Consider the following 26,635-nt stretch of genomic DNA (forward strand, 5'->3'; position numbering starts at 1 on the left):
TATAAAAAGAGAAATATAAAATTACAAAGAAAAAATTACAGAAAAAATGGTAAGAAAAAGATACATACGGGAATAAAAACCTAACCTATACTCACGAGCATACAACAAAACACACACATACACACACACACACACACAATCAGATATTCATGACAGTAGTCAGGGATTTGAAATATTAAGGTGAATAAGGATTTTCAGTGTTGTTCTGTGCTTAACTGTATTCAATTTATCACTAAAATATAATGTGCTAACTATTTGTGCCCAATAAAAAATGTTTTAATTGCGTCTTAAAGACATATGCTGAAGATGAGTTTCGGATTTCGAGGGGCAGTGAGTTCCAAATACGAGAAGTAGAAACGGTGAAAGATATTGAATAAAACTTTGAGTTATGAAGGGGGATGAGTAGTTGAGTTCTCCCTCGCGATCTGGTGTCAAGGCTGTGTGATTCGGAAAGCATTGAGAATCTGCTCGAGAGATAAGCCGGTTCCTTTAAACTGATTGCCCTATAGAGAAGGGTAAGGTTGTTTACCTTTCGCCGATCAATTAATTTGATCCAATTTAGCTTTGTAAAGAAAGCGGATAAATGGTCCCTATATTTCAGATCGAAAATAAAGTGGACGCAGGTGTTTTGTACTCGTTGAAGACGTTGAGCGAGATCATCTGGTAATTCGGAATAGACAGAATCGTAGTAATCGAAGTGTGGAAAAACAAGTGCTTGCACCAGTTTGATTTTAATGCTAACGGGTAGAAAATGTTTAAGCCTAACAAGAGCATGTAATGCAGCGAAGGCTCTTTTACTAGTTAAATTTACGTGATCTGACCATGAGAGATGCTGATTAAACATTACGCCCAGATTTTTGGTTGTTTTACTTAATTTAATAGCTTTCCCTAAGACCATTATGGGCGGGAGGGAAGAAATTTCAAATGCGGAAAGCATTTTTTGTGAACCTATAATAATAGTTTGGGTTTTCGAAGGATTAATTAGTAGCCCATGATTAGCTGACCAAGTACTGATTTTGTTCAGATCATAATTTATATCGCGAATTGAATTTTCAATATTCTTTGGAGGAAAGGGCAAATACAGCTGAACATCATGTGCGTAGATGTGATATTTACAGTGTTCGAGTGCGTCAGGAATATGGTTAATGTACAGAGAGAAGATGAGTGGACCGAGGATGGTTCCCTGGGGGACACCGGCGCTGATTGATCGCCACGACGATTTCTCACCAGAGTTGAAGACGCATTATTGGCGTTCATTAATATACGAACGGAACCAAGCTACGGTTGGGTCAGAGAAGTTGTACAGGAAGGATAGCTTGGATAGCAGGATGTCGTGGTCAATAGTCTGAAAAGCTTTACTAGAGTCCAGAAGTACAAGAATAGTTACTTCTTTAATGTCACGTTGATGAGCGCCGTGCAGGTGCTATGGTTGCGCCGGAATCCCGATTGGATTGGATTCATTAGATTGTTTCGTGATAAGAAATTACGCGTTTGGTTACTGACAACGTGTTCGAGAGTTTTGGACAGAGCCGGAAGTATACATATCGGCCGGTGGTCGCCGAGGCTGAGAACTTCGTTTGTTTTAGGCAGAGGGCGAACCTTAGCCATTTTCCAAATCGACGGGAATATGCCGAAGGACAGGAAGAAATTGAAAATGCCTGTTATAGGAACGAGAACGTACGGGAGAATTTTTTTAATCATTAAAACAGATATTTCGTCTATTCCCACAGCGGTGGATTTTATTTTATTGAGAGTTGTCTGAACGTGTTCTGGCCGAATGGGCGAGAAGAAAAATTTTGGTGCGGTGCCGTGAACGGTGGTGGAAATCGTTCGTATTGTTTCTTCTCTTACATTATTGTCGAGTGTTTGAACTTCGCTGAAATATTCGTTCAACGTTTCTATGGAGAAGTTTAATTGATCGTTCCTTTTTTGTTTACCAACACCTAAAGTTTTCAGTTTTTTCCAAATAACATCCGACTTTTTCTCATAATTTAGAAGATCGTTCGCGAATCGACGCTTTGCTTTCCTGACCTCTTGGTTACAACGATTTCGTAATATTCTGAAACTTTCGAAACTGCCACTTGCCGACTGGCCGCGCTTTACGTCCCTCCGATGTTTGCCGTAGGCTCGATCCCTGGCTGCCATGAGCTGCCGCAGGTCGTCCGTCAACCACGGACAAGGGGGACGAGAGACGCGTTTCTTTTTCACCGGGGCGTGCTTGTCGTACAGCTGGAGAATAAAAGTGTTAAGGAGATTCACCTGTTGGTCGAGAGTAAGCAACGTGCTGATTACGTGCAATGGGAGAAGGGCGGCGTCGGCAGATAATTGCGCATCGTTTATGTTTTTAATGTCTCTGTAATATACAAGTTTGGCTTTGTACAGCTCCTAAGATAAAAATATCATGTCATGGTAAGAGATTCCGGGTACTGGGGTTTGTCCGTGACTTACTACGCGTGATGGGCTGGAAACGAGAATTAAGTCGATCCACGATTCAGAGGTTGGAGTGTGTTGAGTTGGGTCGAGAGGACAGATGGAAAGGTTCAGAGCAAACACCGTGTCCCGGAACAACGTGACTTCTTTCTTTGTGCAGCAGAGATCGATATTAAAGTCCCCCAAAATTATCGAATGTTCATAGTTGGGCAAGAAATTCCCGATTTCATTTTCGAAGTTGACGAGGGAAGTGCAAGGAGGTCGGTACACTACGGACAAAAGAACCTTTTGTTGTCTTACGGTGATTTCGAGTATGAGGAATTCGGAAGAATAGTTATATTCTCCTTGAGATTCTCCTATTACTTTTGCGTTAATGTCTTCCCTTCGATATATTGCTACTCCCCCGCCCCTTTTTCCGATCCTGTCTCTCCTAAAGAGTTTAAATCCCGCCACATGCACCAGAGGGACTCTTGCAGCCACGTTTCGGAGATTAAAAGAGCATCGATATGTTCGAGCGTGGAAAATGTATTTTGAATCTCGAGGAAATGTTTGAGGGCGCTCTGGGCATTTATGTGCGCTATATTGAGGTTGCCGGCGGCGAAAGTTGACCTGGGATTGGGAAAAAAGTTTACAATCGTCTGCCGGAAGGGGATGGGGAGGGGTCGGTCACACTTCCTGGTGAGAGGGACAAGTCTCCGAGTTCCGAAAATGGGCTGGATGGGGGCGTTGCCAAATTTACAGTGACCAAATTACCGGTTCCAGCCATCGCAGAAAGTTGAATTACAATTTATTGGATGATCCAAAAAGGCATGCTATGTAAAGAATTATAAGTCTACTTACCAAGGCGGCAGAAGAGATGATGTTTGCAGAACACTGAAAACCCTTTGCAGCACACTTAATCACACACACACGCACACGCAGATAAACATATACACTAACACGGAAACACAAAAAACAATAACAAATATATGTAGAAAAAAAACTTGCAAAATGTATGTACAACACAGTTTTAAAATGGACGCTGAGCTTTTTCATGTCAATGTCTCAGGGTGTCCTTTCCCCTCCACGTTCACTCGATTTTTTGCAAGTCCTCCATCGTCTTATGCCCGTTGCTACGAAGTATAATGATCCTTCCATCCTGGGTCCAGACCATGATACTAAGAGACATGGTAGGCTCATGCGCATCGCCGGGGGTTCCCCGGGACCGCTGTGACGTCAACTGGTGAGCAACTCGAGATTTCGCTCGCTACATCTGGCAGTGAATCTTTGTCTGTCGCTAACAAATAGACGCTTCTTTTTTTAGTGAGAGTTTTCTTCAAAATGGCTTGTGCTGTGTTCGGATGGAATAACTACAACCGTAAGACTAAAGGAGGAGCTGTTAGGTATTTTAGATTTCAGAGAGATGAAAATGTACGAAAACAGTGGATTTGGCTTCGTAGAAGTGTGTGTACTTCACACATATATGTATACCTAGGTAAAATGTGGAGCATGGCGAATACCATTTTAGACGCGAATATCGAGTTTCTACTGCAAAATTTGCCTAAATATTTTTTATTTATTTACTTATTATTTACTTTTTACAATTTATGACTATTTCAAAACAGGTTTCAAGACCAGATAACAATTCCAACATATAAAGTTCTGGAGCTTATCTGAGCTCATTTTGAATTTAATGGGATGGAAAATCAGAAGTTTGTAATATGAAAATTGCGAGCAAAGTTACATGTATTCATTTTAATGCAGGTTGCTATATAAAGGGGGTGAGGAGCATTCTTCCTCCTCTAACTTGATTCATCCCAAATCAGGAATAATCATTTCCCACCCACCGAATATGAAAATCATATTTTTAAATATATCGTACTTTTAGAACCCCATAGCTATATATAAAATATCATTAAACTAATTTATGACAGATATGTACCGTATGCAGTGCCCTTTAGAAGCCATGTTTTCGGTATTTTCTCAGACTTCTAGAAGGTGTTTTACAAGTACTTTTCTACCAAATACGAAAACTTTGAAGTATGTTAACAACACTTTTCGAACGCTTGTTGACAGCTATAGCGTTGTCTTGCCTTTTTTAAAAAAAATACTGAATGGAGATGGTTCCCGATCAACTCGCAACAGATCTAACTTTGAAGTATTTGTAAACATTTGACATAGTAATTATTTGTAATGTAATTAGCTGTACCTAATGTTGTTCTTCAAACGCTGAAAGTCCTATCATTGCATATGCTAAACCGAAATCCTTCTTATCTCAGAGCAAGCAAACTTAGAGGAAAACCATACGCTCGAAATAATTTTTTCAATTGTTAGTGGACAATATGAAGAGCCGGTTTAAAAAGCTAGGTTTATTTTCGGGTGTAGTCGTATTAAATGCAGATACATATGTGTGTTTTATGGTGACATGTTAATTCCTCCTTTATATCAAAAAGTGAACTTTAATGTAAGCGAAAGCATGTACGCGTCACCAGTCGAATATTTTTGCATCTACAAAGAACATTCAATATACAATCCCACCTCACTCAAAGACTTTGTGAATCCAATCCAAATTGTACCAATATCTACAGCTGAGTGTGAAAGCGGGGTCAGTGCCATGAACCTTAACTTTACTGATTAGAGAAATCATTTAGAAGTTATAAACCTGCTTTTTCTTTCAATACTTGTAGACTCCCAGTGCATTGTTTTAATGCAGAAAAATTCGCAACAAGATGGATCAAGTAGCAAGCATTACAGTGCCCTTGACAAGCCAACTGGCAAATCATCGAACCTGCAGTGTCTCATTAATTTCGTGCATTCAACTGAATAATGTAATTTTCTTACAGTTTGACTTTAGAATTTAACTTGAAATGGTGTTGTGTTTGTGTTGCATTCAATATCAAAATTAGATTTTAAGCAATTTATGTCCAATTCTAAGCATATCTAATTCATAGGTAATGTCTCCTTCTGATAAAATCACAAATCGCACTCTGTTTTAATGTCTAGGAAATATCGCTGATCCATTTCAACTAGGAATGATATCGAGATGAGACAAAAAATATCTTGATATATAGGTTTAAGTACAGTTTTCCGAACACCCTCTGACAAAGTTATAAAAATAATCGGTGAGGTATATTGTACCCCCGAAATTGGTCTGTCGTGTCGCGTCTCGAAAACAAGACGAGGCAGGAATTGTGGAAGTATTTCGTTTCGGAAAATTCCATTTGAAAAATTCAAAATGAAAGAAGGTCAGTCATATACTCTTCTGATGCAGATTTATATCTTCGAATCGACGCAATCACTTGTTTACAAAACATGTACTCCCCTTATACGAAGGGAATTCGTCTGCAGCGTGATTTTCTGAAAGTAAACTTTAGCTCATTCTATCGTTCCACACACATTTTAAATAATTTTCATCTCCTTAAAAAGATTTCCAAACACACAGATCAATGAACTAACTGTAGTAGCAAGAACAATGTAGTACATGTAGAATAAGTTTACAACGGTTTGAATTCCTGTGGTAAGGAAAATAATGCTTACAATTTACACTTTTTATATTGAGCAATTAGAAAAAACTAGGTTCTTTTAACAGTAGCATCTTGTATCTGAAGGGGTACAAGGGGTACAACTAGAATCTATTTAGGGGGTACAGTACCCCTTCAAAAATTTAGGGGGTACAATGTACTCCTGCAACCCCCCCCCCCTCCCCCCCAAGTTCCTGCGCCACTGTTCTTAAGGGTTTGGTTCTATGTTAAGAAGGATTACGTCAGCCCTTGTGCTTGTACGTATGGTACTGTAATGTTGTTTGTGTACTTTATAAAATGTGTGTTGAACTAAAAAAAAAAATAGCAGTACAAACTTACATTAGCTATAAATAATGTAACTAAACATTTGGCGTTTTGGAAATATCATTTACAAAAAAGAAAAAAAACACTATATAAAATTTTATATTTATATTCTTCATTCTTCCATTAAAAAAATATTCAATCTAGATTTTTGTTGTTTCTTTGATACTATTTCTACCCGACGAACTGTATCTTGGATGACTACCGTGACTACCTCCCTATGTACTATATTTAACCTATTTTTTACTACTTTTCACAAACACTGATATGGGTATATTAAACTAACTGAAATTATTACAATGACACTGAAGGATCTTAGAATGTGTTTAACACGTTACATTTTAGGAATTTAAATATGTAGGCTTCATTTTAAATTTACGTATCATCAGACAATATATCATTTAGTAAACGCAAGTAGTGTGTAGTGAGTTACAAAATTCGAATACCGGGTAAAGCATTTCTGTTACTTGCCTTTGCGAAATATAGAAGAAAAAAGCAACAGCCATGGTGAAAATGCGAAAATATTATCACATTGTCCAAACACTTACAAGGATCAATGCAACATGTGTTAACTTGAGATACAGACGAAACAGCGACTAAATTAGCTACAGGTTTTCTTCCGTATTCTCCTCCCCTACGCTCTATTCATTCCTACTTTTACTGACTTTGTGCACAAAGAAATACCAGTCCTTTTAAGCAGTAAATAAGGTTTTAAACCTCCCCGGAAAACTTCATTCAATGAAAAAGAACCCCTGCTATGTGTTTTCTACCCGCTGGCTGCGACATTTGCTCACCAGATGACGTAATGCGCTGGAAGGGACGAAAGTCGTCCGCCGGATGAGCCAACCTACTAGTCTTAGAACCATGGTCCAGACGTTCCTGGGGCCGTGTTGGTCCTTAGCCCTCTGCAGCACCTGATGTCGAGCGGCCGTCAGGGATTCTGTCAGAAGGAATCTTGATCCCTTCAGAGCTTTCTTTCTCTTCCATATAGAATCTCTCGTACGGTAACTGCAGAGGCGGTAGATGATGGGCCTCTTCCCGGACTTCACTGCGTCCGCCACTGTTCTCCTCTGGGGTCCGATGCGGTGGGAACGTTCAATGTGATCCATGCTGATGTCCTGCATATTCAGGTTCTTCCGGATCACTTGAAGAACGAGCTCGTCCGTGTTCTCGCCGGTCGTTTCGGGAATGCCGTGCAACAGGAGACAGTTCCTCCTGGAGTACATCTCCAGATCGTCGATCTTCCGGGCGTTCTCGTTCGAAGATCTCTTGAGAGCCTCGATGTCCAACTTTACGGATTTCAGCGTTTCTTCGGCCTCCTTTTTTGAAATCCAGGAAGGAGGCGCTCAGATCTTGCAACGCCGGCTGGACTCCGGTGTCGGCGCTACCAAGTGGTGTCTGCTGTCCGGCGGCGTCCCGCAGGCGGTTCTCAAACTCCCGAAGTCGCTCCTCCACGCTTTCCACACGGTTAGACACCACGTTCAACGAGGGCTTCGGCTTTGTCATGGTAAAAAGTATATTCATATGATGTTTACGTCACCACTAAGAGGCTTGTCGTGAACACTGACAATGCTGGTACTTGATTATATGGAAAATTGACTTTGATCGTTAAATGTACCAGCCTAGTGGAAGGAAAGATATGGGAGCTCTCGCTATCCTTGCATCGTGCTGTCCGCCATCTTGACTAATATGACAAATTATGTATTTTTTACAATGAAACAAATTCTTTAGATAATAATAATAAATTTCTTTATTACGCGGGTGAGGTTCAGCCTTTAGGATGCTCTGCTATCTAACCCACGTCAATGTAATGTTACATATTATAATAATCTGTATGTGGAGCAGTAAGCTACATGTAAAATAATACATATATACTTGTAAGAGATACACAAAATTAAAGAAATACAGAAATGAATAACTACAAATACAAATGACAAAATAATAAGTAATAATAAAAGAAAAAAGTGATACTTAATAATATAAATACAATTCCATGTAGTGACTTGATACCTTCAGCATGTACCGCGACACTGCCATTGTTCCATTAACAGCAGAACTGTTACTTTACCACTGTATCTTTCGGGGTTGTTTAAGCATGTGATGTTTGCAGGCAACGCATTCCAAGCTTTGGGGGCGGAAAAAGAGAAAGATTCATTGTAGGCCGTGGTAGAATGATGGGGTAAATCGAAATTGTTCCGCTTACGGGTAGCATATTTATGGGCATCACTAGGAGAATGATAATATACCGCAGACGAAACAGAGATAGAGATGATATAAGATTTTCTCAAAAAAAATTATGAGATTCTTTAATCCGAAACAATGGTGATTAACAATTATTTTCTTCTCTAGCACGAGACCATGTAGCACGATGTGATCATGACCAGTGACCCAGTTTTGCCCCTTCCTCATGTTTATAAAAGCTGGCCTTATGCTATATAGTTTACTTAATTCTAAAAGTAACGTGGAATTTAGGCTATTTCTTTGATTGCAAATCTGCAATCGAATGTATATATTCTTTTAATGTTGCTCTTTAACGTCTTTTATGCACTCACGTAACATATATATTGTAGGAAATAGTGCAGCTGGTTCTGATTGTCAAAGGTTTCTTTATGCATGCTATAAAGTTTGTCTACATAAATGTCCACGAGTTTTTTAAGAGGGAGCTGATGACCTGAGCGAATATATGTCCCTGCTTTCCCTCAGCTAACTCATTGCTTTAACATCCGAACATAGACCGTTTGAATAGCAAACACAGCTTCGTCTGTCTTTTTTATTGCAGGCCGAGGAAGATTATTACACTACACGAATCAAAGAAGAAACTTCTCAGTTCCACCCGTTGCCAAGTTATACGCTTTACAAATAAACCTTCTTCCAAAAAAGAAAATCGAATACAAAGCCACAATGTGAAATGCAACTTTTATTTTTAAAAATATTTGCAACATATAAGCTATTTTATCATTATGGATAGCCATTTCCTTTTTGAATTCACATTTTACACTTCCACGGAAATATGTAAACATTTCTTTTTAAATGGTGCATTTTAGTTAAGAAGCAAGAGATATTGACAATAACATCTGTAAATTTGCTTCATTTATAATGGCAATTTTATGAAATCTAAATAGTAAACATAGGAAAATATTGGGTGTCTCACGTAAAACTGGCCCGACCAGATAGGGTAAAGACCCCGAATATACCCTTTTGGTAGAATTAGATTTACTTGTTAATTAAAACATAAACGATTTATGTTTTTTTCAAAAATATATTGTGTAGGGAGTCTATTTCACGATACAAGGTATTGGAATATAAAAAAAAGTAACAATCATTAATTATAAACAAAAAAATGAACACAAGTGCTACTGAGCTATTTCTATAGGGGGTACCGAATAAGAGACCCCGACCTTGTTTGGGTTATATAAATCATTTGAATCTTTGAACTAAATTATTTTTGAACTAAATGAACTAAATTATTTTCTTACCCAACTATAAGTGAAACGAAATTATTTTTACACCATGTTTAAAAAGATTAGGCTATTCTAAAAACGAAACTGACTATTTTACCATGCTAAAAATACAAAACAAAATGTTCCTTCTATGCTATCCTAGTAGCTGTCCTGTTGTCACCAAAATTGGTTCACTTCAAATGAAACTGTGAAAAGACGTACATTGTGTTACACATGAAGTAGCTACCTGGTGAAACGAAGTTCATAATGCGTTTGCTTTTGATTTTTGCACATCGGACACACAAATGTGTCATCTGCACCACAATGAGCATGAGCCCACTTGTAACAACGTGTGCACTTTACCCACTCTTCACCACATTGATCTTTGGAATACGATGAACCACAAAATACACATTCTGTATCATCTTCATCTTCATCTAATTCTAAACTGTCAGACGATTCTGCTAATGAGGATTCTTCCGACTCATCTGTGGATTCTTCACATTTCTTTGATACGACCTTCCTCTTCTTACGTGAAGTAGAACGCGAGTTATCTGATTGCTGCTTTTTCTGGACCTCAGTAGGCTTCCTACTGTGAGTGCCTGTAACACCCCTACCAAACAAGTTCTTCTTCACTTCCTTCTTACATTTCTTCGAATTGTCTGCAAGTCTTTTTTTGTATGGTGTTATTATAACTACTGGTTGATTCACTACGCGAGATTTCCCGGAGTTGGTAAGAGATGGGTTGTCTAGTGTGGGCAGTGGCTCAATGTCTTCTGGCATTACAATGGTATCGTCATCAGGGGGTGGTACTGTTGAAGACTGCGTAGCCTGAATAGGACTGCTTTCAGGCTCCTGTTCCTGTTCAAGTTGGCCTAACCTGCTGCAGCTTGGTTGGTGATCCACGTAACTTTTGGGTAGTTCAACTGACTGACCTGTCACATTCCTCTTTTCTTTTTAGAGCTGACAGAGTGTATTGCAAAATCTTCATCACGAGAAATGTATCTATTACAAGGGAATAAACCAGTCTTTCGAAATGCATTAACGGGTGTTTCCATAGTAGCAGCTCTGTTGTATGCACCTGACAATATTCTGGCAATTTTAGTTATTTTTAGTGGTTTTCCTGGATTCTGACGTAACCATGTTTCAACTTCTTTCGCGAAAAAATGTTTTCAAGGGAAACATGAAACCTACGTCTAGAGGCTGCATTTTATGCGTCGAGTGTGGCGGTAAACAGATAATAGAAACATTGTCTTCTTTCGCTCTTTCAATCACTGCTATATTTTTTACGTGGGAGTAGTGACCGTCTAAAACCAGAAGCACAGGTTCTTGGTAACATAATTTCAACGTAACTCCCAAATTAGGAAAAGCAATGATGAAAATCAACGTAAAATATTAGATATATTTTGTGACTCCTACTATGAGACCCTTCATTATTATAGTAGTCCTATTATGAGACCGGTCTCATATATTGAACCTCTTCCAGGTCTCATAATAGGACCTTCGCAGGGTAAACAAATGAACAACGCTATCTCTCTTACAAGTGGACGAAAACTAGCAACTAATTACATGGTACAACACACACACTCACCACTACGAAACACAGTAAAAACGGGATCAGTAAGAAATTTACCTTATCCATTTTCAGCAGCTAATTTCCAAACTGCAGCAAAATTTCCACGAGCACGCATTCTTTTTCACATTCGCTGCGAAACCAACTCTACACACAAGGTGCTCACGTGACTTCCAGTGCTATGACGCGATTCCTCCTTGTGTTTCAGCTTCTTTCCAATAGGGTGCAGCTCTTTGTTTACGAGATACATGGGGGTCTCATTTTAGGTGCCTATCCTCATATTCGGGGTCTTTACCCTATAACTTTTCTCAACCGAATTTCCACACACACATATATCTTCTATAATATTGTTTGTAGGCCTATTGTTTTTTTGTAAAATTAATTACGATTTACGGTAGTTGCTTGTTCGTTTGTTTGAGTTCTGTTCACCATAGTAATATACATGACTACTAGTATTGTACAGAGCATTCCGTGACATTCGCTACGAGACTCGGCGGGAAGCGGCCCGGCTCTGACCGCCGGGCCGCTTGCCGCCGAGTCTCGTAGCGAATGTCACGGAATGCTCTGTACAAATACCAGAGAGACCATGCAGAATGTGAATTTCGTGGGACACCCAGTATAATATGTATTCCAAATAAGAACATGTTTTCTTATTAATTCTTGTACGTACTGCACTTTCATGTTGAATTAAAGACCGTTCAAATATATCTGCAAACGTTACGAACATACTATTGTTTTACATGTACACATGCATTGCCTTCTATAAACTCGATTCACTAACATCATAATTCCTATTGTCACTTGCAACTTATACCCAACACGCATATCCATCCGCTCCCTACGGTATGTCACTCACATCTGCTCCAAAGAATGGTTGACGCTTCAACTAGTTAACACTGCACATTGCCATATGGTGTGGAAGAGCCAACAATGTTTTCGGATTATAGACCATTAACAATATGAATCTGATAAAATTATTTCAAATATTCATTAAATGAGAAACAAGTGTCCAAAAGCACTTAAAATTCTCGATTAGATAAATATCTTATTTGTCAGGAATGTTCGGAACATGTTTTTGGATAATAGAAATTCATCAGATTATTTGAATGAAGCCTTGAAATAAGTGATTTTCGCGACTGGTCAGCTGTTATCCTTAGGGGTGAGGATATTTAAGAGTAAATGATATTTTTCCATCTGCAAAAAGAAACGAACTAATTATTTTTTCTAGCCTCCTCATCATAATAAAGTGTATAATGATTTCAAACATCTATTTGTGCTTATTGCACATCACTTCTAGCTAATCGCTTAGTTCAGGGTGAATGAAAATTAAATGTAATTAATGAAGCAACATTGACAAACGCACATGGACAGAACGAACAATACAAATCGCACAAAGGATTATACTTACTATTATAGAAGACGCCAGAGGCTCATAAGGTTGTACTACGTGTCGTCTTTCAGAAACATTTTGATTGATTGATTTATTAATATTAATTTTACTTCGCTTTTCTGCCTCTCTTGGTATGCCGAAGATGAGGATGATTGATGATAAGATGAGATGAATATATACGTAGACGACACAATACGAGCTCTACAGCCCCTATTATACGGGCTTTGAGAGACGCCATTGCTGGACTAGTTCGCAAAATGCCATTCAGCGTGAAATATCACATCTTATGTGAGTGTGCGTTTTTGCTTTAAGTCCACTATTTGTACAGATACGTAAATCGGGACTGGATTTACAGTTTAATGTGGGATCTGAACCACTATGTGACTCCACAGGGTATAAAACCGGGACACGTTGATTACACGTTACATCCATTATAATTAATATGGTAACACATTTTTTAATAGTAAAAATTTTACATATCTGCCTGGAATTCATCATTGTGCACTTTCATTCGTAACAGGTTCCCTTGATTAGAGAAAAGTAGCAAGCCAAAAGCAATAACTTCCTTCGTCGGCCGTTACTCTCTCAAGCATTCAAAGAATTCTAAGTCAGTATCAAATCTATCTTCCTGGTTGATTGAAAGTAAGTTGCTGATCAACGGGTATTAGGGAGGAATAACCAGGTGGTGGAAGAAAGAATAAGTTAGAGTGTAACGGGCGACTTGGGGTCTTTTGCTTTGGAACGAGGAACGAGAAAGATCGGGGAGCTTGAGCGAGTCTGCATAGAGCACTTCTAGGAGTTTTCTCCGAGGATTTCTTCATCATCGAATAGACAGGTAATATCCTTCTCTAACCATGTTGATCTAAACTGGAAGATATAAACCCAAATTCTTAGTGTTGTGCCATTTCAAGTGTGAAAGTAACCTCTCGCCTATTACCATCAAGTTATCTGCCAAAGGGAGAGTGCTCACCAGTGAGGATGAATGATTAAGCGAGCTACATCACCCCCCCCCCCCCCCAAGCATAATGGTTAGGATTCTGGTAAGATCCCAACGAGCAACAGTTCGTTACGTGGATGGAGGTGCTGGAATTTTCATTCATTTCAATTTGAAATAAATGAAATTAAGAATCTAGTACCAGGATTTCAGCCATATATATATTTTTTATTTATTTACGCTTGCTCAGTTACGCTTAATCAGGACAAGATTGGATGAAACTCATGATGAAAATGTTAAATCATTAACTGTTTATGTACTCATTTAAAATATAAGTTTTATATAAATATATTTATATAAATATATATATAAATACAAATATTTCATAAAAAATAATTTCATAAGGCGGCACGCGTTTTTTTTTTTTTTTGTTGTTTTTTTTTTTTTGTAATGTTAGAGGTCAGGGAAAATTATTTATATTGGAGAATGAATTAGCCACCCGCAAAATGTAAGAATGCGGAGGAAAAGAAGGTAGGATGTTGTCCTCGGTAGCCACGGGCGAGCAGGGAATAGCCCTGCGCCCTAGTTCCATCGCGGTTTTCGGCGTCGGGCTGGCGAAGTGGTTTCAGGTGCGTCCTTCATTCCGCGTGGCGGAAGGTTTGATGGCGGATTACAGGGAGGCCCATTCCATCAAAAATGTGGCCGGTCCCGGGACGTCCGTGGACGTTTTTTCATCAATTCTCTCATTTTAGCGCGGTGAATCGCTCGCGAACCCAGTACCCTGGCTATGAAAGATCAACCATCTGGGAAATTTTCACCTCTTCCAGGATTTAACTTAATTTTGAACAATGACATTAGAAATTAGACAGTGATTCTGTTTTACTTTTATGTATTTGATTAATTAAATTTTTAATTAAAAGATGGATAATAAGATTATTGCTAAAGAGGAAAATAATTTAGTCTTGACTCCGACTCATTTGCACTATGTATTTACTGAGTCCAGCAGCGAGTATGCTAAGTCAAAAGCTTTGTTGTTGTTGTTTATTAATTAAAGTTCTTAAAAGTTTTAATTTAAATTTTGTTTAAAACTGACCGTAACTTGTAAATGATGTAGAATGCATGAGCTATAACTGTTAAGATCATTGCAACGAGGATATTAAATTTTAATAAATATAGCTTTGGGAACGAACAATGTCCTGTGGTTGGCTCATTTACATTCAATATGACTGAAGTCTCCTAGCACCTTAAGAAGGGAGCTTAGATTAAGGAGATAGTCGAGGAATTCACGAGTCAGTCACATTGCCTTATGTTATCCTAATTTAGTAATAAATTATTTTTTATCAAATACATGTCAACATGTGAAGAGATGAAACGCCAATTATATTTCTAGGAAAGTGTAGCAAATATTTCCGCTACTGCGCTAAGCGTAATGTAGTAAGAGTGGCGCTACCAATCGTATAGAATATAAATTAATTAAAAGTTCTAGTTTAGGAATAATAGGTGTTTTAGTGGCATTCATGCAGGTGTAAACAATACGAAATTTTTATTTTGGGTGACGACCCAAAAATCGAAAAGTTAACATTTTGCTATTGGCAAAATGATGAAGTTTAAACCACTATTGGTTTTAGTTATAATTTTATATTTATGCTTAAAACACCTCAGTTAGGCAAAGCCAACTTAATAGGATAGCTAGAAAAATTAAGAGAGCAGTATACACGGCGCGGACGTTTCTCACATGTTAATAGAAATTATTTTTTTGTGGATTATTTATATTTTTTTCTCCTCAGCTATTGTATTCATAGCTTAATATCCCTGTTTAGTTTTTTTATAGCTTTAAATTTTAAATATTTAAACTTCATGTGTTACATTTTAAACCTTAAAATATAAACATCGCAATTATATTTCAAGTTGCGGCATTCACTAATATTAAACAGGTCCTACACGACTCAAGTGAGCATAAAAAAAGTTCTTTTTTAAAGGCAGTAGTTTATTAATTTATTTAAATGTTATAATATGCGATAATATTTTTTAAGTGGTATAATTTATACTAGTTTAGTCATCACATCACTAAAATTATAGTTGTATTAATAGAAGAAGGCAAATCTTCATACTAGCAAAGTTTTGTATCTAGCGCAAAGTTATTGAGAATATTTATTTTTATGTGAATATGTATACATAGATGATAAGATTTTTATTGCGCCCGAATAAGTATTTTCCTTTGGATATTGGATCCGGACCAATTCTTGGAAATTTATTTTGCTATCGCAGAATGTTCACGGTTAAACCACTAAAGGTTTTAGTTTTAAGCTTTGCTACAGTAATATGCTAAGTATATTTTAGAATGAGTAGAGACAATGATTACGTTCTCCAATTTTAGTAATGTTAGTATTCAAATGCATTTAAATATCGCATAAGTAATAATTATTATTTTAGTTTAGGTAGTCAAGAGTGAATTAGTCTTATTGTTCATCACCAGTTTGACTGATCTTTTAAGCAATTATAAATAAAGATAACATTTGAGATTAAATTAGATAATTTTGTAGTAATTTTAAAATATGATAAGTCCATAAATAGTGCTTATAAATAAGGGATAAATAAAGTATATTGGTTAAATAAACTCAGCAGATAAATAGTGCTTTGTAAGAATTTATTACTGAACCCCGATTGTATTTCCATGTAAAATTTATTGGCTTTTATTTTCGCTTGCATCTTTACGAGTTGTTGTTTTGTGCAAGCACGGGGAAGCATTCAAGACTTGCAACCGCTTGTTGTATGCCCTATAACCCCCTCTCACCTTTTTGCCACCTTTGCATTTCAAGGTTCTTGGCATTCAGTTTCGCCCAGCCTAGTTTACTAAATCTTGTCCGTAGTAAGTTATAGTAACGTCAACATTTACGCGTCATGCGACGCTTCAGCGAATCATAGCGTTCCATTTCCTTCTTCCTTTCCCTCCTCAAGTTGTATTTTCTCGCTGCCAGCTTCAAGCGGCAGAAAGTTTCTGCTCGTAATACGAAACGCAACCTTGCAAGAATTTCGAATACATGTAGTCAACACATTCCTTCTCTGCGCTGAAGCTCTCCCGAGTACTTTCAGCACGTTTAGAACTTAGCATGAGGAAAGTCAACGAAAACTTTAGACCATGCATATTTTTCTGAGCCAGTGGCGTTCATTCATTAAATTTTCAAGGGACAAGTTTTATTTAAGGATATAGCCATTAGATATTTTATTTAACGATAGAATTTATTGTTAACAACGTTAGGGATATTTTAGGCTAAATAGATAAAATTTTGCCATAAACGCATTTATGTACTTAGGTTAATTACAATAATGAGATTTATTTTAAGTATTCTTTTTTAAACAACTTGCAAAACAGATTAATTGATACGTATTATTACATGTATTTGGACCAGCAGTGATTCCCGTCACAAATAAGCACCGTGACTAATTGTTACGATGTTTTAAAGATCACAAATTAGCACCTTTAGGCATGTCACTAAATAAATTCAATTTTAAGGTATACTCATTTCTCTATTGACAACAAGATATTTCTCATAGCACAAGGGAAAACAATGTAATTGTTTCCATAAATTTAACAAATATTTCATTGGTCTCTTTGTGAATTCTCACATAAATGTGACAGAACTGATTTATTATAAGCTTACCCATATATTTTATTATTCTAATACTTATTAGTCCTTTTTTTAATTTGCATTTTCATAGTAATTTATAAATGTTCACACAAGGTATGGCACAGCATTGGAATTTTGTTATTTGTGTTAATAAGTCTAGATCAACACACTTTCCTCATTTCCCGTCTACGAAATTATACTTTATCCTTTACCGAAGTCTGTCTATTCATCACACCAGTTAAAGCTATCAACAGGACAAGGATTTTCCCAGCGTATCTATTGGGAATCAACATGCAGCAGTTTGGCCAATCACCAGCGAGGAGAACGGGATTCGAACCCGAATCCGCACGCATCCCGATGGTTTATCTCCCCAGGAAAACTGTATGCAACAGCCATGTGAGCAGGCACTTTAACTCCAGTTCGCATTCCCCAACTTCATCAACGGAAGATTCCCGCAATTCCTTCCCTTTTGTTCACGACGAAAGTCGCCGGAGTTACCAAGTTCCAGCAACAAAATTCTCCACAATTCTCCACACAAAGAAAATCCCCACAACGGACTAAGTTTTACAGTCCCTTTCCCCAATCACTGTTCCAGTATAAGACGAAAAGAAGAATAAAAAGAAAAGAAAAATAAGAAGAAACGAAGAAAGAACTAATAAGAAGAAAAGAAGAATAAGAAAATGAAAACAGAAGAAAGAAGAAAGCAGAAGAGTGTGTTCCAGAAAGTCCGTTGACCTGTCCCAATTAAGGTCACATTACGCCATCAAACAGTGCAATTTACACGTCTCAGATTACCTTACGTGTAATGCATTAAATATTTACAAGCCTATGTCCATAAGTGATTCAAAAGCCACAGAAGAGGAAACTAATCTGCAATGAACCTTAGTTCCACAAACTTCATACCCATTGTTCAAGAATTTCAATACATGACCCCTCCTAAAATGGTCATGTCCCAACGCTTCTAGAAGTGCATCGATGTGATATAGTCAATAAATCACATCCACTTACACACGTTTTCATGCAAGACAATTTTGAAAAGTAATTTTCCAGTATGTGAAACCTTCCTTCAACGATTAGTGCATAGGAGTGTACCAAGTGAGAAAACATCAGGAATTGTTCACTTCTCAACAATGTATATTAACAGTGCATTTGATCCAGTTTAAGTGAACGTGCAGCACGACAACATTTATATTTTGAAAGTGCTTACCAGTTTCATTGACCGTTTTCTCTTCTTCTTCATTAGTTTTTAGAAAGAAAATGTTTCAACGGAAATCAGTGCGTGCAAAATTTTCTAACATAGATTGTGTTTCACTGGAATTATCATCCACAAGAGTACGTGTGTGTTTCCTGGATACAAATAAATCATACTTTCTTCTGTAGTTCCAGTTAGTGTCTCAGCGATCCTAGGAACCTTTGTTATCAACGAACTATAGTGACACAACACTTTCTGCGAACACGTGTGTTTTATAAAACTACTGTGTGAGCTCCAGTGTGGATTGCATTCATAACATTGTGTCAATGTTATGAAATACAGTTCCTTCACAACAGGTAATTGTGTAAACAGGCCGCTCGCCTCCGGCGTGCCATCCCCAAACATATGCGACATCGAAATTCTTGGGGACAGTCACGTGACTAGTGGCCGGCCATCTTTGTGCACCTAGCCACGTCCTCGAATTATGTCCATCTTAGTGTTATCAAGTGATAGCAACGGCGGCCATTCCAACATAGACGTTGGGCTCTGCCCTCCAGTGATTATGACACCGACAGACTGATTACGTGCGGACAACATTGCTTACGTTAACCAAAACATTTTTTTTCTTCGAAAAACACGTGTGTTTGTTTTGCTTACCTTGCTTTTACGGCCAAGTACATAAACAGTTAAGACTTATCACATTACTTATGGCCTGTTACCGCATCTGCACTTGATATAATCATACAATTTTAATTTCGTTAATTTTTTAGTTTTGGCAGGGAAAATATGGTTTCTTTTATTTTGTTTTATTTCCTTCTCAACGTTTTAATAAAAAAATTCCAACTTCTAAGGATAGATCAAAATGGGTATTTCGAATATAAATTTCAATTTGGGAAATTTATTCCCAAGGGAGGTATCGTAACAGGTTCCCCTGATTAGAGAAAAGTAGCAAGCCAAAAGCAATAACCTCCTTCGTCGGCCGTTACTCTCTCAAGCATTCAAAGAATGCTAAGTCAGTATCAAATCTATCTTCCTGGTTGATTGAAAGTAAGTTGCTGATCAACGGGTATTAGGGAGGAATAACCAGGTGGTGGAAGAAAGAATAAGTTAGAGTGTAACGGGCGACTTGTTGTCTTTTGCTTTGGAACGAGGAACGAGAAAGATCGGGGAGCTTGAGCGAGTCTGCATAGAGCACTTCTAGGAGTTTTCTCCGAGGATTTCTTCATCATCGAATAGACAGGTAATATCCTTCTCTAACCATGTTGATCTAAACTGGAAGATATAAACCCAAATTCTTAGTGTTGTGCCATTTCAAGTGTGAAAGTAACCTCTCGCCTATTACCATCAAGTTATCTGCCAAAGGGCGAGTGCTCACCAGTGAGGATGAATGATTAAGCGAGCTACATCACCTCCCCCCCAGCATAATGGTTAGGATTCTGGTAAGATCCCAACAAGCAACAATTCGTTACGCATTTAACTTAACTTGCATTAGAATTTTTTGAAAAAAATATTAAGTATACGCATTTCATAATCATACCTTTACACTTTATAATTCTAAATATTTTATTGCACCCCGTTTCGTACTTGTGTAATCAATAGATGTAACTGTTTCTGGTATGAAGAGAAACGGGTGTACATTTCCTGCTTCATGAAATGTGTGTGTGTCGTGTGCTGAGATTTAGCCGCAGGAGCTTCATAAGGAACCGCAAACTTCTGTTGTTTCCACTGTTCTTAAGTGTCACCAAGCTTGGCCTGAATGCTCTACATACGCTACGAGGCAAGTAATTTCATCCTAGAATGCTGCTGCAGACACAACTTACCGTCAACATTTTCAGTCGGTTTTATGCTTTGATGTGTCATTATTTAGACACAGAACGCAGGATATATAAATTATATTTTCCGCAGTACAAGTCCCGAAATATGAGTCAAGAGGGTGATAGATTCTGCTTAGCTTGAAAGGGTAAACATTTCCTCATGTGCGGAAACTTGGGAGAAAAGCAAAACTTGGAATCATAATGCTAAAAATACAGACAACAACGTCCAAGGCGAGTACGACCATTTTATAATGGAAGTGTAACAGTTATAACAATAACAAGAACAGAAATCATAAAGAACACAAGATAGGACACGAGAGAATAATTAAGCTTTATTAAGAATCTGTTTCCAGGAAAGAAAATGGCAACATTTAGATGTGCGTTATTTTTAGTAAGGCTGTAGAAGAGAAAGCGTATTAAAATAGATGATTTACGTTAGGAGTTCGTCCAACGGGTATTCAAAATTTAAATTGATTAATTATAAGTTCATTTTTAAAATTTTCCATTGGTGAATGTATTGAAAAATATAATTTTTACTCGCAGGCTTACGCAGGGAAAGGGGGATGGGTGTTGCTTTTCTCAGAAATTTCTGATTAGAGGATTCATTAGCTTCTTAGATAAGTGTCCATTCGTATGGATTAGTGCTTGTGTGTGTGTGTGTGTGGGCACACAAGTGGCGAATTGCTTAGATATTTTCATTAATCTGTGTTAGCAATAGTTCTATGATATGCAGAAATAAGCTACTTAATTTAAATCCGTTGAATGCACAATAAATATAATCCTTCCTATCGGTGCTGTGATAAAGCCATAGAACTTTGGGATGGTATTTTTCTTGAAGGAACCTAATTATACAATAAATATAACTATGTAAATTTACTCAAGATGCTTCATATCCTCATTAGAAAATAGCGTTTCAAGAATTAGTTCGGTTGCATTCCAATTTGTTCGTGCCATCTGACTGGAAATCGAGTCGCTCGCACCATCTTCAGCTTCACGTAACCGAGCACCCCAGGCAAATATTGCTTTTTAACAAAGTTTCTTGTTCCCCGGAAACATATCGGCCTTAATTTGCTGCGTTTCCCGGTAATCCTGGAGAGTGCTTCCCCGCCAGCTCCCAGTCTGATAGGTTTGAAAAGTTGCAGATGTCAAGATGTGGGAAGGGAAGGGAAGGGAAGGGCCTACCTTTTGCAAGTTTCACCACAACTTCTGACGGCCAGAAGGGGAAAATAAGAAGAGAGGAAAATTTAATAAAAAGGGCGTCTCAAAAGTTGCGCACGTCAAGATGGAAAAAGAAAAGGAATGAAAGTAAAGAAGAAATCTCGGATGGAAAACAAACACCTTGTTACAAACAAAAGTGACTCGAAATTATGGATACCACACAACCAAAGGAAATTAAAGCGTTAAAATGCTATAAAGGTTCAACATACATATAAAAGTAGCCCAAATGAAAGTCTTAGTGTTGTATACGTGGGTTTTATGTGACGTCAGGAATCGCACCGCCACCATGTTCGTGGCCAGTTGTTTGTCATCTCCAAGGAAATGCCCATCACGTAGCGTTCGTTACACCTGCGCCAACTGAACTTTTGCGGTGTAGATCCATATGAAACGATAACGAAATGAAAAGGGGCTTAAATTTTTGGCCAACTTTAGTTCACGTGTGTTTATTTACTTGACCCAGCTACCTGGAATTAATTTTTTTCGTATTTATTAGTGGTTAAGATTCTGCTTGAAATATTTACATCCAGTACAGATTAACTGTAAATTCCAAGGCTCCGCCGTTGTCGTCTCTGTTTCCTTTTAAGGTTTGTTTAAGCGCTGTAATTTAGAATGTTGAGGCGCTCGAAAACAGCAATTTCACTCATTTCTTTAACAACTTGGGATATACCGGCCTCCATGGCAGATTGGTTAACACAGCGCGCTACGATGCCAGGATCCCGGGTTCGAATTCCAGCCTGAGCATGGGTGCTATTTGTAAATTTCACTTTTTCAGTTTCAACATATCATCACTCAGCCTCGTCATCACGATTAGCTAAAACTGGCAGAAGATCGAAGTAAAATAAACCAAATCAATCAATCATTTTGGGATACTTTGATAGTGTTTATTTTCTGACATTACGCAAAGGCTACTACCGACAAACTACTGAGGACTAGCCTACAGTTTAAAGTGGGATCCGAACCACTATCTGCCTCCACCGTATATCGAACCCGTAATCCCTTGAATTCAAACTACCACTGCGCCAAAGGGGAGGCAACTAGAAGCATAAACGATCTTTGTTTCTACATGAATATTTAACTATTTCGGATTTAAAACGCATTACTGATAATAAGAATATATTAAATGGAAGGACAAAATATAGTTTTCTTTTTAAATGATTGACATTTATTTACGGCTGATGTTGAACGCAATATTACTGAACAATACTCATTCCTGGACGAAAATTTTAACTTCTTGTTATTACAACTTTTATGTCCAGCAGCGATTCCAGTCGCGGACTTTCATATACATCATTTTTTGCAAAGCCTTGCTTGCGTGAATTTCAAAATTTACAGAAAGCTCTCTGTTCCATTTAATTACTGATAAAGCTTCCGAAATTGACCCGAGTTGAGAATCCTACTCTCATTCGGGTCACGCACGTGATGGGAATTAGTATTCAGCGCCTTATTTCGAAAACGACCACGCTAAACCCACTGGACGATTTTAATTTGGTTATGCAGAAGTATTGCGGAAGCATGAGTTTAGCACGCCCTAAATACTGCCACATCCTGTAGTCTCCGAAACCCGCCATTGGCACCCTCCTCCGTCTTTTGCCAATGGTATCCGGAAAATTCAAACTTCCGATAGTTCATCACGGCAGTGACCCTTAATCATTGTTAGATCTGTGAGTTGGCAGCGCGCTGGAATATCAATCTCATTGAATATTCGTGGTCGAATATTCTCATCCCACGGAAGAGAACAAATATGACCACTTGTCTAATCGCTACCCTTTTGTTCGTGTGTGTTGTTGCCTTCCACGAATTTTAGTGGATTTTCGTTCGTTCGTAGAATTGCTAACTTTTACAACTACTTATTTAGATTGCATAATATATATATATATATATATATATATATATATATATATATATATATATATATTAATTATATATTATTAATTAAACCCCCATACAGCGAATATCCTGAACATCTCCTATAACATGAATAACTACACCAGCACATAAAAATAATAAAGATTTAAATATAGCATGCGTCAATAAGTGAAAAAATGATAACTCCTTTAATCCCATAGATAATGTTAACATTATTAATCCAAGCTGTCTTAATATAGATAGAGCAATAATTTTCCTCAAGTCATATTCAAAATTAGCACCAACCCCAGCTATAAATATAGTTAATCCGGATAAAAATAAGAGTATCTTACCAAGAACAGTATATATTAATATATCCCCAAAACGAATTAATAAATAAACCCCAGCAGTAACTAAAGTAGAAGAATGAACCAATGCAGAAACTGGGGTTGGTGCAGCTATAGCTGCAGGCAGTCATGCAGAAAATGGAATTTGCGCACTCTTTGTTATCCCAGCAATAACAATAAATCTAGTAATTAATGCTATATCAAAATCAGAAACTAATCATAAATAATAAATATAATTCCAGCTACCATAATTTAATATTCAAGCAATAGATAGTAAAATAAATACATCACCAATTCGGTTAGACAAAGCAGTTAATATTCCAGCAGAATAGGAACGAACATTCTGATAATAAATTACTAGACAGTAAGAAACTAACCCTAAACCATCCCATCCCAAAATAATTCTAATAATATTAGGAGAAATAATTAAAAACATTATAGATCCAACAAATAATAAAACTAAAATAATAAACCGATTTATATTATAATCACCCTCTATATAAGAACCTCTATAATTAATAACCATAGAAGAAATATATATAACTAACCCCATAAAAATTAAAGATATTCAATCAAACAATATTGTTATAATAATACTAGAGCTATTCAAATTAATAATATTTCACTCAATAAAAATTGTGACATCCTTAATTAAAAATAACATCCCTAATAATAATAAAATTATTCTACTAATTAATAAAATAATTGATACTATGCTTGTAATAAAAAAATTAAAAACCATTGATTTAAGAACTTATTAGTTACAACTAAGTCCCCAACTTACTATTCTACTTAAACTACTTAAATAATTTAAATTCAATGAAACATTGGAGAACAAAAAATAATTAAAAAATTTAATGGAAATAAATGACAAAATAATAATAAATATTCACGAATATTACTTCTTCAACAAGAAAACACACCAGAATAATATATTCCATGCTGAGTATAAGAATATAAATATAAAGTGTATCCAGCACTTAAAAAAGAAAGTAATGAAACACCTACAAAACTAAAGTATGATCACCCAATAATTCTATTTAATAAACTAATCTCACCCAACAAATTAATAGAGGGTGGAGCGGCCATATTAGTAATTCTTAATATAAATCATCATAAGGATAATCTAGGAATATAATTAATTATTCCCTTATTAATTAATATACTACGACTACCTAATCGTTCATAAGTAATATTTACTAGACAAAATATTCCAGAAGAACAAAGACCATGTGCTACTATTAGGGTAAGTCCACCATTTATTCCCCACGCCCCTATAGTTATAATTCCTATTAAAACAAGACCTATGTGTGCTACAGATGAATATGCAACCAAGGCCTTTAAATCAATTTGACGTATACATACAAGGCTAATTATTCAAATACCAACAATTCTAATACCAAACCAAAAAATATTATATTTAACAGCTAATCTCTCAATACAAGAAATAATTCGCAAAATACCGTATCCACCAAGCCTTAATAAAATTCCAGCCAAAATCATAGACCCACTAACTGGAGCCTCCGCATGAGCCCTAGGTAGTCATAAATGAACCAAAAATATAGGTATTTTTACCAAAAAAGCAAATATTATTCTAACATATCAAATAAAATAGTTTATATTAATATTAATATATCTAAATATATATATATATATATATATATAGACCCCAACCCTATAATTTAATATAAAAATACCAACCAAAAGGGGTAAAGAAGCAAGTAATGTATAAAAAAGTAAATATACCCCTGCTTGTACTCGCTCTGGTTGATACCCCCACCCCAAAATTAGAAATAAGGTAGGTACCAATGATCCTTTAAAAAAAAAAAAAATATTCTTATAAAAGTTAATATTAACAGTAATAATAAAATAATTAACAAAAATATAAATCTACAAGGATAAAAATAAATAGATATAATACTATTTCTAGCTACTATTATTAAAAAAATAATTCAAATACTAAGTAAAATTAAAGAATAAGATATTACATCCAGGCCAATAAAATAACCAGCCCCTCATACCCCTATACCAACCCACACTATTAATAAAAACAAAAAACAACCAAAAATAATAGAAACTTGTACCACCATTCACAAAGAACTATTAAATCTCAAAAGGATTAAAAATATAAAATAAAAAATATATTTTAACATTTCAATAATACAAAAGAATTAAAATAATCATTACCATGAGTACGAGTAACTGATACTATAACAGACAAGCCAAGGGCCCCTTCACACACACAAAATGAAATAAATAATAAACAAAAATAAGATTTCTCCTGATTATTAATAAAGTAATAAGTTATATATAAATATAAGGATAATACAATAAATTCAAGTCTTAATAGAGTTACTAATAAATGCCTGCGTTGAGAAATAAAACATAAAAATCTAATAAATAAAATAATTAGTATAAATAATACTCTTAACATAAGTTTTTATAGTTTAATCAAAACAATGGTCTTGTAAATCATAAATGAATTAATAATTCTAAAAACATCAAGGAAGATATAATTATATCATCAGTAGCTCCTAAAGCCAATATTTTTATTAAACTACTCCTTGATATCAAAATACAATTAATATTAATTACTATTATGCTACTATTAGCACTAATAATAATACAAATAAAACATCCACTATCTATAGGAATTATACTAATTATACAAACTATTACCGCATGTCTAACAATATCAACATTCCTAAAATCTACATGACTTTCCTATGTACTATTCCTAGTATTTTTAGGGGGAATGCTGGTTCTATTTATTTATACAACAAGACTTACTCCAAATGAAATATTCAAAATAAGAACAAAAATAATAATTATGGGTATAACCCTAATACTATTATGTTTATTTATATTAATAATAATAGACCCATTATTAACTCCCTCAACACTACAAAATATAGATACATATACAACCTGAAGAAGTACACCCCCACTACCAGGAATAAAATTATATAATGAATCCATTATAATAATAACCACTATAACAG

At 36.3% G+C, this 26,635-nt stretch overlaps 1 pseudogene; it reads right to left on the reverse strand.

Moving 5' to 3' along the window:
- Nucleotides 1-23,373: 23,373 nt before the first annotated feature.
- On the reverse strand, nt 23,374-24,375 carry LOC145980157 (NADH-ubiquinone oxidoreductase chain 5 pseudogene; annotated as a pseudogene).
- Nucleotides 24,376-26,635: the final 2,260 nt, after the last annotated feature.

This window comes from Lepisma saccharinum, chromosome 27 (genome assembly GCF_977018435.1).
Source record: "Lepisma saccharinum chromosome 27, izLepSacc3.1, whole genome shotgun sequence".
Classification (NCBI taxonomy): domain Eukaryota; kingdom Metazoa; phylum Arthropoda; class Insecta; order Zygentoma; family Lepismatidae; genus Lepisma; species Lepisma saccharinum.